The following is a 17,493-nucleotide window of genomic DNA, read 5'->3' as shown; positions in this document are numbered from 1 at the left end:
ACTAAAAACATGATTACATAACTGAGTTTGAAATATGGTACATAAACTGAATATCATGGGCTGAACTATTTCCTTGAATACATGCAATGACATGAGAATGGTTATAAGGCTGAGATAGAAACGATAGAGTCAACTTATGAGTAACCATTACCTGAAGCTGGATCTTGTTTCGTGAAGAAAATATGAGAGGTTTAGGACATGAAAACTCAGGGTCACATCTCCCCCTTGGGATATTTCATCCCCCAAATAATACTGTTTTGGCTGAAATACTAAGGAATGACTAAAATGAGGCACGTGACACTTACAAACTGTATCATGACTGAATATCTAAGTCTGAAACATGATGCAATATTCATGAATTGAGCTAAATTCATAATTTACATGGATGTGAATTATTTACCTAATGGAATGGCTATATTCATGAAACTTCAGATAGTAAAACTGTAATACCCCGTACTTTTCCTAGCTTAGTTTAGCTCTTCGATTGTCAAGAGTTAGCTTTGAAAATGAATAAATCTTGATACATATAGAATTTTCAAGCTCTAGACACACCAATGTGTAGATAATTGGCTCAACTTTCCAATGTTACCAATTTTGCCTCAATCTGATACTCGGTTGAGAAGTTATGACAATTTTAGTGAAGACAGTGTCTCAAAAAGAGCAGCACCGCGTCGCTGTGACATAAAAAATGACACTTGTACAATTTCCAGTGGACCACCGTGATTGGCCTATGTCGCGATGAAGTTCTAGTTCCTATTTTTCAATTTTCAATGGCTTACCATGATAGCCCCACGTCGTAATGAAGTTATTAATTTTCAATGAGCCACCGCGATAGTGGCACGTCGAAGTGGGATGCCAAATCGAAATTTTTCCCAGTTTTGAGTAAATTTTAAAAAGGGCAATCTAGTCTTTTCCCAAGCCCTCAAATCGTGAATAATAGAGGATTAATCCTATTCTAAGCATTATATGCATGTTTTTCATCAATTTTTTCTCAAAGAAAACCCTAGAACTCAAAACTTAATTCCCAAGAAATCCAAATTCCGCCCTTCTTTCTCCAAGGAAACTCAAAATTCAAGGTTTTCAATTCAAGATAATCAAGAATCCATGTCCAAGAGAACAAATAGGAATCCAAAATCAATTGTTCTCATCAATTGCATCAATTAAGGTATATGGGGTTTTTCAACAAGGATAATTCTTTCATCCTTGTGCCCAAAATTAGTTTTAAAGTTGATTTTGTATGAAATTACATGAGTTTCAAATTAGGGTTCATACCCAATATTAATAATTCAAAGATTGAGATTTAAAGTAATTTCAATGATGAATTTGCATGTTTACTTTCGTATTTTTATGCGCATTGCAGTGATTTCCAGATTTAGACTTGAATTATCAATATTTTCATTACTTAGCATGATTTTTATGAGTACTTGACATGAATTTGATACATTGGTTAGTAGCCCTAGTTTGAATGTTGTTATTTCAAGAAGATTTTGCTTTTAAGCATACCATGACTTGTTATATTCAGATTTTGAACAAAGATTTGATATTTTGATCTCAGCTTAGTTATGGAATCCACTTTATAGATATAGCTACAATTTACAGCAAATAGATTTACAAGAGATTTTCATTATAAACCCTTATATTAGTTTTTAAAAGTGGATTTCCAACAGAATGAGCATACAGATTAAAGGGAGTAGTATTTAGCATCGAATTGAGTATGTTTACATGCCCTAAAACTATGAGCCAATGTAGGTTCTGATTATCAGATTATTTCCATTTCTATATGGATGACAGATACATATATGATCACTTAGATTAGGTTATACTCCTTGGCAGGAGTATGACACCTCTCCCCAATGTGAGGTTTTCCCATAAAGGAACTAGACGTTGGACACTATGATAGCTCACATAGTGTATGTCAGTTAGAAGAACCTCTCTACAGAAAAAGTAATCCTAACAGTAAAGACTACAGAAGAATCATAACAGAACAACTTTTATAAACTAAGTGTAAAGGGTCACGATTTCATTCAGATATTGTTTTATATAAATCATTTGCTACTAGATTTCAGACTTTAGATTTCAGTTATAAAAGTGAGTCCCTATACACTTAGACAATATGATTTAAAGACAGAATACAAGTACAACTTTTAGAATCTAAATGTTATGACTCACTAGATCTATGCAACATGTTTTGCTATTCATGATTATGATTTCAATTTTCAGATATTCCAGCTTATGTGAATCATCTATATTTAGTAAGCATTCTTTTACAAATTGTAATAATATTGAGATATTAGTTTACTTATGTATTAACCCCCCATATACTCAGTACAATCCAGAAGTACTGATCCACATATACGTCTATGTGCTACATTGTCTCATAATGTAGGTTCAGGTGCTCAGTTTCAGTAGCGTGAGTAATTTCGAGCATCTCCATCTACATTCCGACAGCTGGTGAGTCCTCATAGTTTGGGACTTAGTCTTTTAGTTTTTCAGCTTATTAGTATAGATTATTCAGTATTTTTAGACAGTTCAAGTTAGCTGGGGGTTTGTTCTAGTGACTCTCTATCATTAGTAGAAGAGGCTTGTCAGATTGCTAGATTTGCTTCAGATTTTTAGTAATGATTTATCAGACTCTTGAGTTTAGTATTTTTCATATATTATATTCAGACATTTTCAGCTTAGCTCATACAAAATTCCATATTTTAGATTAATTTTAATTTTATATCTATATATCCCTATTATGAGTTTCAAATTTAGTAGATGGCTTCCAGGGTTAGCTTAAGGCTACTCGTAGTCTTGAGCACTGTGTAACATCTCGGGACCCATTTTTCGGGGTCTTACAAAAACTAGATTGGAAGATGGAAACACCATAGGAAATTGCCTGTCTGACTGCTAAACTAAACTACTGGCTATACAGACTGAATTGTGCTGAAAGCTTATACTCAACTATACTTTTCCCTTTAAATATCATGCTTATTTGATTCAACTTATAATTCTTACATGGGTACATATAACTATTCCTACCAAAGTCTGAGTTGAGCTACATATTCCTACCATGTTCAAGACTAACTCAAAACCATAAGGTACCCACATAACACTGTAATACTAGTCTGGATCATGAAAACAAGGAACACTTACTCTCTCCCATCTAAATAATTATTCATCATTACAATCTTAATATTAAGGAGATGTCACTGAAAGGTAAGAACATAAGGACCTAATTACTTTTACACATCACTGAGGCCTGAGGAATAGAGTATCAACATTATGGATTCATCGAAGAGATCTAAATTGAGGATATACATGACATGCTCTGAATTTTGCTGATCATTAGGAGTGTAACATGAGTACCTAGAACTGAACATACTATAAAACAAGAGTACATGAGTCATGAGCTGCATACCTAAGTTTGGAGTTCATAAATTTCATTGAATATGATTCATACTGCTGAGTGAACTTGAATTCCTCATACTAGAAATTAAAAGAGTATATGATTCTATGGAAAGTGCATGAATATAAGCTATGATCATAACTAACATGTATATCATGAGTAGATATTATGGTGACTAAAAACATTGAACTGGGATAAGAATGGGTTGGGCATCATCCTCCCTTACTATTGTTCTACAACATACTGGCACCACTACTAGAATCTAAGAACCTAACTTGTTACTTGTTCTATTATCTCTCCCTTAGCTTTAAGTTGTCATTCTAATTTTGTGGAACCATTTAAAATCTTTAAACTAAAATGCAATCACTTACTTTGAGTTCACACCCTCTAGAGCTTTAACTCTTCTTCTATTAGATCAATCATCAAATATTCAAACTTAGATTCTAACACTTAACATGGATATCCCCAAACCTCCAATAAACCATACTAACTTTCTTCATAGCCTACTAACATCACATCTAAACCGTGAGAATTACCATCACACCTAAACATCCAACATCAACAACATATAATTTTGAATCAACAAACTTAAATTTTTGCATACACTATTTCAAGCCTACTGATTCACCTTTCATACAACTAGCCCCATGGATACAAAATCTACTTAATCCAGATAACACTCTCCCAACTCTACTACTGCTGAACTTCTGGGTTCATACTTTTAACTCTAGGTCACATGCTGTCATAGGATTTTGGGGAGGGATCTGAGGGCACATATAACTTTGGCTCAATGGACGATTTTCATGAACATAAATGAAAAACTTTTGAACATAAGGGCACTGATGGGATATTTTGTGACTGCGTGCGATCCTATAACTATCTGTGGGGACAGTCTAAGAAACTCTATCTGTAGGGATTTGAGTTTCACTATTTTTGTTACCTAAAAAAAGGAAGAGATGGCATGAATGGAGCAAGATGAGAATCTATATAAGTTTTTTATAGAACTTTTTAACAACACGATCTGAAACATGAAAGAAAGGAAACTTTTCTTAAATGCCCTGTAGCCTCTCAAAGAAAAGTACAGACGTCTCTGTACTGTTTCACAAGACTCTACTAGACACGGGTTCATAGACACCCTAGGACACTTGAACTATGTGCTTTGATACCAAGTTTGTCACGACCCGAGACTATCCCCTAGTCATAACATGGTGCTTGGAACCACAAGTGACCCCAAGCTAACCCATGAACTAGCATACTGTTAAGCAACTAAATTATAATATTTTAAATAGTTGTTATGCTATGCGCAAAATATAACTATGACAAAATCTGAGAGAAATTATATTACTGATACAATTTACAATCTGATAAAAATTGAGGAGAGAACTAAAATTATATGACTGACTCTGACTGACATCTATAAAGCCTCTACTATACTAACTGTAGATAGCTAGGACATGACCCCAGCTACCACTAATCAATACATATGAGTAATAATGTAAAGTACATGAACAACATCTAACTGAAGTCCTCGAAGTAGGGGAACTCATCGCCTGCTGGCTAAAATCTGCAATTGTCTGATCATGATGTGTGAGCTACAATTGGTACCTACATTATGAACCAACGTACCCACACAGACGTATATGTGGTTCAGCACTTCTAGAATGTACTAAGTAATCGGCGGTGAATGCAATAAGTAAAACTGATTTCATATGTAATCTTAAATCATACATGCTAAGTGTGAGTAGACTCACTAAGAGGCTGAAATAAACTTAAAGTTGAAGTGTCTTAAAACATGTATAACAAATATATCTGATAAGCAGGTGAATCACTACACTTAGTTTCTCAAAACTTTACTTTTGAAGAACAAGTAGAACTGAAGCTGGAAAATAGTAAAAACCTGGATACTGCTTGAATACTAGTCTGAAACTACGTGATAAAAACTGACATAACTCAAGGATCTGAATATACAAATATACTTAGCACGAATGGATAAACATACAAAACTAAACATATACAAAGATGATTTGATTAACTGAATGACTAATGAATGACTAATTGCTGAACACTGAATAACTAACGCTATAATACTGAATACCTGGTATCTAGATACTGATTAATTGATAACAGTATATTGGTAAACTAACAACTGAATACTGATCATGAAAAACTAAACTATACTTAGTCTAAATAACTAGACTGAAGTTGTGGGGTACTGAGCAAATGAGATAAGAACTAACTAAACAATATGAGATAACCGAGCATGAATGCATGAAAACTGTAATATCTAAGAATGCAAGACTAAGTGTATATCTGGTATGTCACTGAGATAATCTGTAATCTGAAAGACTAAAAGCTGTTAAACTGAATATCTGAAAGTCTATACACTTAGTCAAGCAAACCTGAACTGAAGAGGCACTAAATACTATACTGAGACTGTGGGAGATATCATCTACTTGACATGCCCCAATAAGAGCTAATTGGGGTCCAACTTGTAATCCAGTTTGAAGGGTGTCAGTACCGTGACACAGGTACTAACATTGGTTATGTGGATCAACTAAAGTGAAGTCTCGAAGGACTAAAGAGTCACCCTCTACTAGCAGGTGCCCTAGTGATATATGTTTCAACTCTCAACTGGAAGGTTAACCTCTTAAACCTACGCTGGCTACGTAGTTCTGGAACATAGAGATTGCTACTAAGAGTCATACCCTCTATTTGGCAGGTGAGCCCCCATCCCTAGATTCGCTTGATGCTAAATCCTACTCCCAACTAAACTGACTCTGATTATTGAACTAAATTGGGTATAACAGATTATGAATTCTGATAGTGCTCATTATGATAATAACAACTGAGAGGTCAACTAAGCTCATAGTATAACTGAAAACATTCACCAGATCTACAATAAACTCCATGAGATAGCTGTAGCTATCACAGCTTACAAAATCAAAGGTTCCTCTGACAAAGGAGCCGCCACCATGGTTGTCTCAGGTTTTACTGGTATGTTAAAACACTGGTGGGACAATTATGTCTCTGAGGATGAAAAGAACCTCATTTACAACGCCACAGTCCTTGAACAGATGGCTCGAACTATAGATGGCCAAGAAACCCTGGTTCAAGAAGCACAGGAAGATGCCTGTGCAACCCTCCTCTATCACATAGCCAGACATTTTGTCGGAGAACCTAAACTCTTCCAAGATAGGAGTCTAGAAATCCTTAATAACCTTCGTTGCAAAAACCTTGCTGACTTTAGGTGGTATAAGGATACCTTTCTTATTAAGGTTATGATCAGGCCAGACTGCAATAATGACTTCTGGAAAGAACGATTCATTAGCGGTCTTCCTCCTTTGTTTGCAGATAAAGTGCGAACAAAACTTAAGGATAGATTCGAAGGTCAAATTCCTTACAATATCCTTACCTATGGAGACTTAGTAAGTTTCATTACCACCACCGGTATAGAACTTTGTACCGATCTCAAGCTTAAGCAACAACTTAAGCAAAACAGTAAATATGGCCTAACGACTTTCTGCCATGACTACGGCTTTACTGATCTCCCTGATCGAAGAAAGCACAAGAAGACTCCTTCCAAGCCTCCCAAGAGGACCTACCCTCATAAAGAACCTTCAAATAAGAAGTCTTATAAACCCCGCCGAAAGACTAAACGAAAGTCTTCCAAAACCTCCAAAGATACCTGCTGGACTTGTGGAAAAACCGGCCATAGGGCAAAAGATTGTACATCTGGTAAAAAGAAAAAGATCAATCTACTTGATCTAACAGATGAAACCAAAGAAAAGCTTTTTTCCATTATGGACGATTCCTCTGGAGCTTCTGACTCCTACTCTTCCTCTGAAGATGATTACAGCGACGAAGATTTTATCAACGCCGCTTATGAGTCTGACATTTCCCAATCCGGGCAAGATTGTGAGTGCAATGGCACTTTCTGTACCTGCTCAAAGAAAATCATCAATGTCATTACCGACAAACCAAAAGAAATTTTGTTTGACATCATCGAGCATATTGATGACGAAGAGCTTAGGAACAAGTACCTTCAGGAACTCAAACGCCTAGTGCTTTCTCACGACGAAGGCACTTCTAAAGCAAAGCCTATCGTTCAGCCTTTCTCCATGAAACGGGTTATGGCCAAATTTAATACTCCTTCTGAACCTTCTATATCAGATCTTAAGGGCGAAATCTCCAATTTGAAAGGAGAAATTAAAAGCCTTAAGAACCGACTTGATCAGGTTGAACTCCATGTTCTAACGGAACAAGTCTTACAATCAGCCTCACCAAAGGCCTCTCTTCCTACGTCCCCACCTGCTCCGATCAACCTTCCAACTGATCATCTCAGGGAACCAATTTCCTTTCCCGGTGAAGAAATCCCTGCTATTCCCTCTACCTCCAAAACTGTTGCAGCCATTAAAGCTTACAGTGAACACATTGCCATCAAAATTGTTATTGACAAAGACTTTGTAATAAACAAAGTCGCTCTCTTTGACACTGGCGCCGACAGTAACTGTATTGTCAAAGGCCTGGTTCCAACTCGGTATCTCCAAAAGAGCACCTCGCGCCTCTACTCCGCTACAGGTGAAAAAATGAAGATTAATTACCAGCTTAAAAAGGCTCATGTCTGTAACAATGGCGTATGCCTAGTTAATGACTTTGTTATTACCGAAGATATCACAGAGGATATCATTCTGGGAATACCTTTCATTAACCAAATCAGACCTTATTTGAGTGACTTTGATGGTATTCACTCAACGTTGTTAGATACTGAGCTTTTTTTCCCCTTACTTCGCCCGCTCTCCTCCAACGAGCAACAGCGTATCAAGGAAGAAACCGTTTTTAAAATAAACCGCCTTTCTTCCCACCTACTGTTTCTCAAACAGGACATCCAGCTCAAACATATTGAGCACACTTTAACCACCCCGGAGATGATCAATCAGATCTCCCTACTCCAAAACAAGTTCGAAAATGAAATTTGCTCTGAATTGCCTAACGCATTTTGGGAACGCAAAAGACATCTTGTTGAACTTCCTTATATCCCTGGATTTGACGAACAGGATATTCCTACAAAATCCAGACCAATCCAAATGAATCAGGAGATGATGGAAATCTGCAAAACCGAAATTAACCATCTCCTAGCCAAAGGCATTATTCGTCACTCAAATTCTCCTTGGAGCTGCTCTGCCTTTTATGTTAATAATAGCGCAGAAAAGGAACGAGGAACTCCTAGACTTGTTATAAACTACAAGCCCTTGAATGCTGTCCTAAAATGGATCAGACACCCTATCCCAAACAAAAGGGATCTCCTCAAACGCACTTACAAAGCCAACCTTTACAGTAAGTTCGATATGAAATCAGGGTTTTGGCAAATTCAAATTGCTGAAACAGACAAATATAAGACTGCATTCAACGTCCCTTTCGGTCATTATGAATGGAACGTCTTACCCTTTGGGCTTAAAAATGCTCCCTCCGAATTTCAAAATATTATCAATAATATTTTTAATAATTATTCATACATGTCTATAGTCTACATTGATGATATTTTAATCTTTTCTGAGAATATTGATTCACATTTTAAGCATCTTAATACTTTCTTTAAGATTGTAAAATTAAATGGTTTGGTCATCAGTGCTAAGAAGATGAAACTTTTTCAAACTTCCATCCGATTCTTAGGACATGATTTACATCAAGGAAGTCACAAACCTATCTGTAGAGCCATAGAATTCTCTTCCAAATTCCCTGATATAATCTCGGATAAAACCCAGCTGCAAAGGTTTTTAGGAAGCCTAAATTACGTGGCTGATTTTATTCCTCATGTTAGGCAGGTCTGTGAGCCCTTATATAAACGCCTTAAGAAAAATCCGGTACCTTGGAGTCCTGAGCAAACAAATGCTGTCATAAAAATTAAATCCTTAGTAAAAAATCTTCCCTGTTTAGGTATTCCAAGTCCTGAGGCATTCATGATTGTCGAAACTGATGCTTCGGACATAGGATATGGGGGTATTTTAAAACAAAGGATAAAGGATAACTCTCCTGAACAATTAGTTCGGTTCACCTCTGGAGTATGGAATGCTGCCCAAAAGAATTACAGCACTGTCAAAAAGGAAATTTTGTCTATAGTGCTATGTATCACCAAATTTCAGGATGACCTTATCAATAAGGAATTCCTTTTACGAGTTGATTGTAAATCTGCCAAAGAGATTTTACAAAAAGATGTTAAAAACCTTGTTTCCAAGCAAATATTTGCTAGATGGCAGGCTCTCCTATCTAGCTTTGATTTTCAAATCGAATTTATAAAAGGAGAACATAACTCCCTTCCCGATTTTCTAACAAGAGAATTTTTGCAGGGCCATGAGACCCACAACCCTAGGGGCAAGCCCCAAACAGGATCAATCTAAAATGGCAAGACCATTTGACACCCCGGCAGCAACCTCAAACCCATTAAGGCCAACGGTCCCACAACGACCAACACTCAAAACAGAAGTGCAATCTCAGAATAGGTATTCTGCACTAACGGAACTACAATTTCCTAAACTCTCCCCACCACTACCATCCAAATTGGTAGACCTCAAAACCAACCAACCCTTAGACAAAGGTTTATCTGCCACCTCTTCCTCAGTTCAAACCAAGCAGAGCTATGCAATGAAGGCCCCAGAGACCTTTGCCCAAGCAGTCAATCCTACGGTGGCCAAACCGACACCACCATCTCCTTCCAAAGAATAATTTAAATTCATCACTACCAATGTCATGCCAATCCTCGCCCTAGACAAGGCCTATGAAGGATACCCCCTCAATCAGCTGGCAAAACCAGTGTATACTAATAGCAACTTCGTAGACACAGAAGATCCCCTCAAAACCAGAAGGTTTTATGAAGCCATATTGGTGGATACTGACTCCATTGAAGTAGAGCATTCGATGGATGAACGCAATCCAGATTACATCAGCTACTCTAAATTTACGATCAAGAGGGTATTAACCCCTTTCAATTGGTTTGTAGATCATCTACACACCCCTATTGCCTTATCCATGCCTCACAGGCCTCAGACTTACAATTGGTATGACTATAAGTCGGCCTGGTTTAATTTCTTATTTGTTCGCCCAGGACATACATGGTTCGTCAAATATTGTCCCGCCATGGTAGATGCCATCGTCCCGAGATGGTTTTACGAATGGTGGACTTGTTATGGCGGAACTAAGGAAGTGCTTCCTCAGCAATTCCTCAATCGACTTCCAGACTTCGTAGTCAAAGAAGGATGCTCCACCCTACCAGAGCACATTCAAATGTGCAAATTTTTTATTAAAAAACGGATATCTTATATTATCTCCTGGAACTTCTCAAAAGCAGAACAGCACAGGATTCAATATTTCTCTAAAGAAATCAAAATTAAAGGCTGGACCCCGAAGACTCCAGCGTCTAAAGCAACTCCTGACAAGGGTAAAGTCGCAGCAGCCGCCTCAAGTTCTTCTATAAATAAGAAGGCACTAAAAGAGAAATTAAAACGGGCTCTGGCTGATTTAGACAGCCAAGACACCTCTACAAATGCTGAAGAATTACTCCAGCTGATTGCCGAAGCTTCATCTACAGGAAGTAGTGAAGATAATGGCGACATGCTTAATCCAAAAGGAATAGCTATGGCCTACCTCGATCCCTATGATGAATAGGAAACCAACCTTTCTTGAGAGATAGAGGTTCAAAGAACCGGAATTATCTCTAAGTTAGGAACGTCACTATTCTTGATTGGAATCAAGGGACCCCATTCTGTCTCCTAATGAAGACAGCTACTTTTTCAAAAGCAGAACCCACTAGAAAAGGAATCTCTGCAGCCTTTTGAAAAGAAGACATCTCATTTGCTTTTCTTTAAAGATAAGCACTACAATTGTCGGCAAAATCTGAGCCGTCCAGATGTAGTTACTAGATATATTCCCCTATATCCCCTTAGTTCTTGAAGTCTATTTAAAGACTTAGATTTTCTTTAGAGAAGGCATTCAGAAATTTCCCACTCTCTAAGAAATCTTCTCTGCCTAATCTCTCTTGTATGCAATCTTTAATGTTTTCATAAATAAATCTGTAAGTTTTGGTTGTTTTATCTTTGCCTTATATTGCTATCATCTATTTAATTCACGTATTCTCTACGATCCGTTTTAGTTTATTTCAGTTCATGTTTTGGTATTGATATACCGTACTATCAGATATTATGTTTTATCCATTTTAAACCTTATAGCATGTTTCAGTCTATTATTTCTGCATTTTTCATAATGTTATATAGTATTTAAGTACAGATATCAGTCATGGGTTGGTTTGTGGTCCTTCGGGGTCATCAGCACCGTGTAGCATTTCGGGTACCAGAGTTGGGGCATTACATGGAGGTCCTACTTCTAATCCCCAAAATCCATATTCAGGTAATTTCTACCCAAGACTAGGATAAGGCATCTATATTCACTTCTAGACATTAAATAAGCCATAATTAGCCCTAAGGTAGCAATTAGACCTAAAACATGAGCAACTAAGTCAATTCCACCTAAATATGGTTCCAAGATACCCTTAATAGTCCCAAATAAGACTAATTATACTAATCATGCTTCCAATACCTAAATCTCATCCCATATCTATCATAATATCATAATTATTCTATTAATTAGCTCAATATATAAAGAAGGTAATAGGATCATCAAAGTATAACATGTATTTCACCTTAGGGATCAATTCCCCTTCTAGCCCCAAAACTCAAAGTTTAGGCTAAGTCGGGTGTTCTACCCAATATTTCATCCTAATATTCCTATCTAACATGCAACACATATAAAACACCATATCATGAAGAAGAGTAGACAAAAGCCTACCTCGATGCTAAACTACAATCGTTGAATCATCCACAAATCATTTGTCCTTGCTCTACGATCCTAATATGGTCACACAATCAAAATAGTAATCTTACGCATCATTAGGAACTCCCAACTAAACTGACTCTGATTATTGAACTAAATTGGGTATAACAGATTATGAATTCTGATAGTGCTCATTATGATAATAACAACTGAGAGGTCAACTAAGCTCATAGTATAACTGAAAACATTCTGAGGATATTAAAATTATGTAAATAGTTAAGTATCGGGTATTCATAACCCCCAACACTAAATGGAAATAATAGTAAGGACATATCAAAGCTTTGAAACCATAGTAAGGAATTATTGTTCAAAACCCAATCATTTAGACATCTCATCAAATGCATGAAATTCAAAACCATAAGCATGGGAATGGGTAAATCATGCGAAAATAACATTGTTACAATACCAAAACCATGATTTAGGGATTAGACATGAAAATTCTATCATTCAAACGTGTAAGGGCTCATTTATCAAAAAAACACTAGGGAATCATGAACTTGAACATGGGAATGTCTCAAGCATGGAAGCATAGCATGACCACATGACTAAATCAATAATGGGGGATTCAACATGGAATTCACTTGAAATAGGACATGAGAAACTAAAATTCATAGCATGGAAAGGTCAAATCTTGCATGGAATCATACATGGGTTGAGTAACATTTAAATCATCATGAAAACATAAAACAAAATCTTTCTTAACATACAAAATACTTTAATGATAGGAAATTCATTCATTAATTAAAATAAAAGTGTTTTAGGGCTCCATAGGTAAGAAGGAACCCATGAATGAACTCCCACATACCTTAAACTCCTTAACTTGGGTAAAGAAACACCATTCTTGAAGCATTCTTGGTTCTTGAATTTGGGAACTTGAATTCTTGGTTTCCTTGGAAAGAAAGTAATGAGATTGATGTGTTTGGGGGATGGGTAGGGTTTTCTTGAGAGGAAAATTAGAGAAGATGGGCAAAATAATGCCCTAACTGGTTCCCAAATCGTGTAATGAATGATTGGGTTGAGTTGGGAAAAGACCCAATTGCCCCTCAATCGCTTAAATCAAAAATTCGTAACTGAAATGCGGATTAAAGGTCTATCGTGATGCGGTCTTATCGCGGTGGCTTTCTGGTTCTGACGAAAATGATCATAACTTTTTGCCCAGATATCGGATTAAGGCAAAATTGATATCATTGGAAAGCTAATTCAATTATCTATAATTTGGTGGGTGTTGATCTTAAGAATTCCACTTATATCAAAAGTTATACATATTAAAAATTGACCCTTATAGAATCAAATACCAAACTTTGGATGAATCAAAGGCTCTTAGCACAACTTTGTTCTAAGTGATTCCTATGAACATTCTTAACCTCATAAGCACTTCACACACTAGGATAAATATCATGTCACATGCATTCAATTATAATCAAGAATTGTGCAAAAACACCTTTACCACGATGCGATATATATGCCAGAGGAAATGTCACCGCGATGCGGCCCTATCGCGGTAACTTGCTGGATTCATGATCCAAATGTGACCCAAACCTTATTTGAAAAATCTGAAACTCTCCCTTGACATGATTCTTACATTTATGAACATAAATTAACTCAAAAACCAATATCTCAGGGTTGGGATAACTAAGTTAAAAATCCTTAAAGTTAACAAGCCTTAAAATGATTGAGTCCTCAACACTTAGTGAAAATTTTAAGCCTTAAGCCTATTAAGCATGCAACTAAGAGGTGAATCGAGCTAGGATTAGTATGGGGTATTATAATATCTCCTCCTTGGGAACATTCATCCTTGAATAAGACTGGTTAGACTGAGAATTCTCTGAAACTGAGATATATACTAAACATGCACAACTGGAATCATGATTACATAACTGAGTTTAAAACATGGTACATAAACTGAATATCATAAACTTAACTGATTCCTTGAATACATGCAATGACATGAGAATGGTTATAAGGCTGAGATAGAAATGAGATAGTCAACTTATGAGTAGCCATTACCTCAAGCTAGATCTAGTATCGTGAAGAAAAGATGAGAGGTTTAGGACATAAAAGCTTGAGGTAACATCTCCCCCTTGGGATATTTCATCCCCCAAATGATACTGTCTTGGCTGAAATACTAAGAAAAGACTAAGATGAGGCACAGGACACCTACAAACTGAATTATGACTGAATATCTGAATCTAAAACATGATGCATGATGCATGAACTGAGCTGAATTCATAATTTGCATGGATGTGAATAGTTTACATAATGAAATTGTTATATTCATGAAACTTCAGATAGTAAACCTAGATCAGAAGATGGAAAAACCATAGGAACTTGCTTGTCTGACTTCTAAACTGAATTACTGGCTATACGGACTGAATTATGCTGAATTCTTATCCTCAACTATACTTTTCCCTTTAAATACCATGCTTATTTATTCAACTTATAATTCTTACATGGGTACATATAACTATTCTTGCCAAAGTCTGATTTGAGCTATGTATTCCCACCATGTTCAAGCCTAACTCAAAATTACAAGGTACACATATAGCACTGTAATACTAGTCTGAATGAAAATAAGGAATACTTACTCTTTTCCATCTAAATATTATTCATCATCACTATCTTAATATTAAGGAGAGGTCACTGTAAGGTAAGAACATAAGGACCTAAAGCATGAAAGGATTATTTTGACTAGTATCAATATAATAGATTCACCAAAGAGATCTAAACTGAGGATATATATGACATGCACTAAGTTTTGCTGATGATTAGTGTAACACCCTGAGTCTGCACCCAAGATGTCATCGATGCTCGTAATTCCATAAGACCATAAGCTAACCCATGACTAGTACCTGCTACAGAAATTAGGTTGCATCTGCTATAAGGTTCATAAATAAAATCAAATATTGGTATATAAATACTGAAAACTAAATATCTTTCTAAAATAATCTAGTTTAAAAAGCCTCTAACTGGATTATCTAACTGGATTATCTGAAGGTGGAGTTGATGGGACAAGCCCCCAATAAATTTTGACTACTGAAATAATACTCTGTCCTTAAACTATGAGGAGTCACCACTAAATCTACTACTTATAATTAGGGCTTCTAGGTACGGTCAGGATACCGTGTGTCTGAACCTATGATATAAAACGTCATAGCGCAAAATAAAGGTATGTGTCGGTACTTTGAATGTACTGGTACACTAGGTGAGTTAAGGCTGAATTCAGGGTTTATATGCATGAACAATAACTGGCCGAGTAACATGAATGTAATTGAAAGAGAGTACATGTATATCTGAAACTTCTATAAATACTGATTATGCAATGCTATGCACATAACTACGTATACAGTAACTGAGATCACATTAACACTAGATAATAGATTTTGATATCTAAATGACTGATATCTGGGTTTACTGATACTGTATTATTGTTAACTGAGTGACTATTTCTGACAGTCCTGATTCAGTAACTGAACTAAGTTCTGTACTGAGCATGGTGACTATATCTAATAGTCTTATTTCTGTAACTGAACTGAGTTCTATACTGAGCTGGGTGATTGTATCTGATAGTCTTGATTTTGTAACTAAACTGAGATTTTATATAGAGTCAAACTGAAACTAAAACTATGGGAGGTAATCATCTAACCGATCCCTCTTTGAACTAGGTTGGGGTCTGACCTATAACCCCAGTTGGAAGGGTGTCAGTACTGTGCCATGGGTAAACATAAGTTGCTGAGTCACTCTTATCTAGAAAGTGATTTGAATAAGAACGGTGGTACCCTCAACTGGCAGGTAAGACGCATCATCAACCCTCATCTGGTAGGTTGATGTCTCAACCTATGCTGGCTACGTAGTTTTGGAATGCAAGGACTATTTCTAAGGATCACACCTTCTACTGGCAGGTGAGTCCCCATCCTTGGGTTCACTCGGTGCTAAATATTAATCCCAATTGAATTGATACTGGATTGATTTCTAAACTATAATAGGCTGGACTGAACTATTACTGATCGTGTTAACTGACTGAACTAGACTGATTCACTGAGTTCTGATATCTGACTAAATACACTGAGTTTTGTACTAACTGAACACTACTGATCGTGATATATTTGAGACTATTCTGTAACTGCTATTACTCTAGGTCAACAGATAGATTTTTGGGTATTGAGTACCCTCAGGACTCGATAGCATGGAAAGTGAAATATAGTAAACCTCAAGATCATAATAACACTTGCTCACTATCAATGCATTTAAGACATTTTTTCAAACACTTGACATACATGAGCTTCTGCATGATTGGAATCACATAACATGTCATGCTCTCACTAGTTAATTCATATAAGCATTTTAACAAACACTTGGGTAGCATGGTTATCTCATATAGAAAGAAACATGTAATAATATCATGACTCTATATTTAATTTGTAGTTCAAGAGTTCAACATAAAGATCACATAAATCAACCCATAATTATCTAGTTCTCACGAAACTTGTCATAAATTATGGAATTAAACCCCAAACATCAATTCACACATGAACACGATCCAATTCCAATATGTAAATCATGAAATCATAAACTTGTAGTTTTAAAAAGGGTTCTTGGACTTCATGGTTGAAAGGAACCCAAGAAGGAACACCTAACATACCTTGGTAAGTAAATTTGTAAAGATTGATGGTGTGTTTTTGAAGATTGGTCTTAAAATTTGAATGTCTTAGGGTCTATTCTTGAGTGAATTTGAGAGAGAATGAGAGATTTTTCCTTTAGAGTAAGTTAATCTTATGTTTTTAGGGATGATTAAGGGTGATAAAATGACCCAAATACCCCTCTAGACGCAGAGTTTTAATGACTGAAAATGTGCCTAGTGATGCATTGAGTGACACACCATATCGATAGTATCAACGCGATGACCAATGCTCTGCGTCGAGTTCACGTTGGTTCACTAGAATTGCACTAAAATCTGAGGAAAATTATCCGTCAATGTGATGGGCAATGTGTCGTATCAAGATCGTGTCGACCCACTATTTTGGTCACCTCAATATGATTTAAGGATCCAAAAAATCTTAAACTCACCCAAAGTAAGCTATTGGCACACCTGATCATGTTTAAATCTAAGGATCGACATTTTAAGGTCATAAGGGTCATAAAATAAGATCACCAAATTATGAAGGCTAAAATAATTCTAAGTATAAACACTTAACTGAAATTTATAAGTATGGTACCTCTTTTCA

General features: G+C 36.3%; 1 long non-coding RNA gene across 10 annotated transcripts in view; it reads left to right on the top strand.

Annotated features, from left to right (window-relative positions):
- The window catches only part of LOC107840587, a 40,656-nt gene that overhangs the window by 8,951 nt on the left and 14,212 nt on the right, over positions 1–17,493 (top strand). For 4 of the 10 annotated variants that reach the window (XR_007046186.1, XR_001665280.2, XR_007046167.1 and 1 more), the window contains exon 5: positions 2,387–2,451. The exons of 1 other annotated variant lie outside the window; for it this stretch is intronic. This is a non-coding gene — a long non-coding RNA (uncharacterized LOC107840587). Of the gene's footprint in view, positions 1–2,386; positions 2,452–11,668; positions 11,789–15,933; positions 16,171–17,493 lie in introns of all 10 variants that reach the window. 5 more of the 10 variants (XR_007046190.1, XR_007046170.1, XR_007046184.1 and 2 more) reach the window with 3 other exon arrangements.

The sequence above is a fragment of the Capsicum annuum genome, chromosome 1, assembly GCF_002878395.1.
Source record: "Capsicum annuum cultivar UCD-10X-F1 chromosome 1, UCD10Xv1.1, whole genome shotgun sequence".
In the NCBI taxonomy this organism is placed as follows: domain Eukaryota; kingdom Viridiplantae; phylum Streptophyta; class Magnoliopsida; order Solanales; family Solanaceae; genus Capsicum; species Capsicum annuum.
Note: the sequence above shows the minus strand (reverse complement) of the source record. Positions and strands in the feature narration are given on the sequence as shown.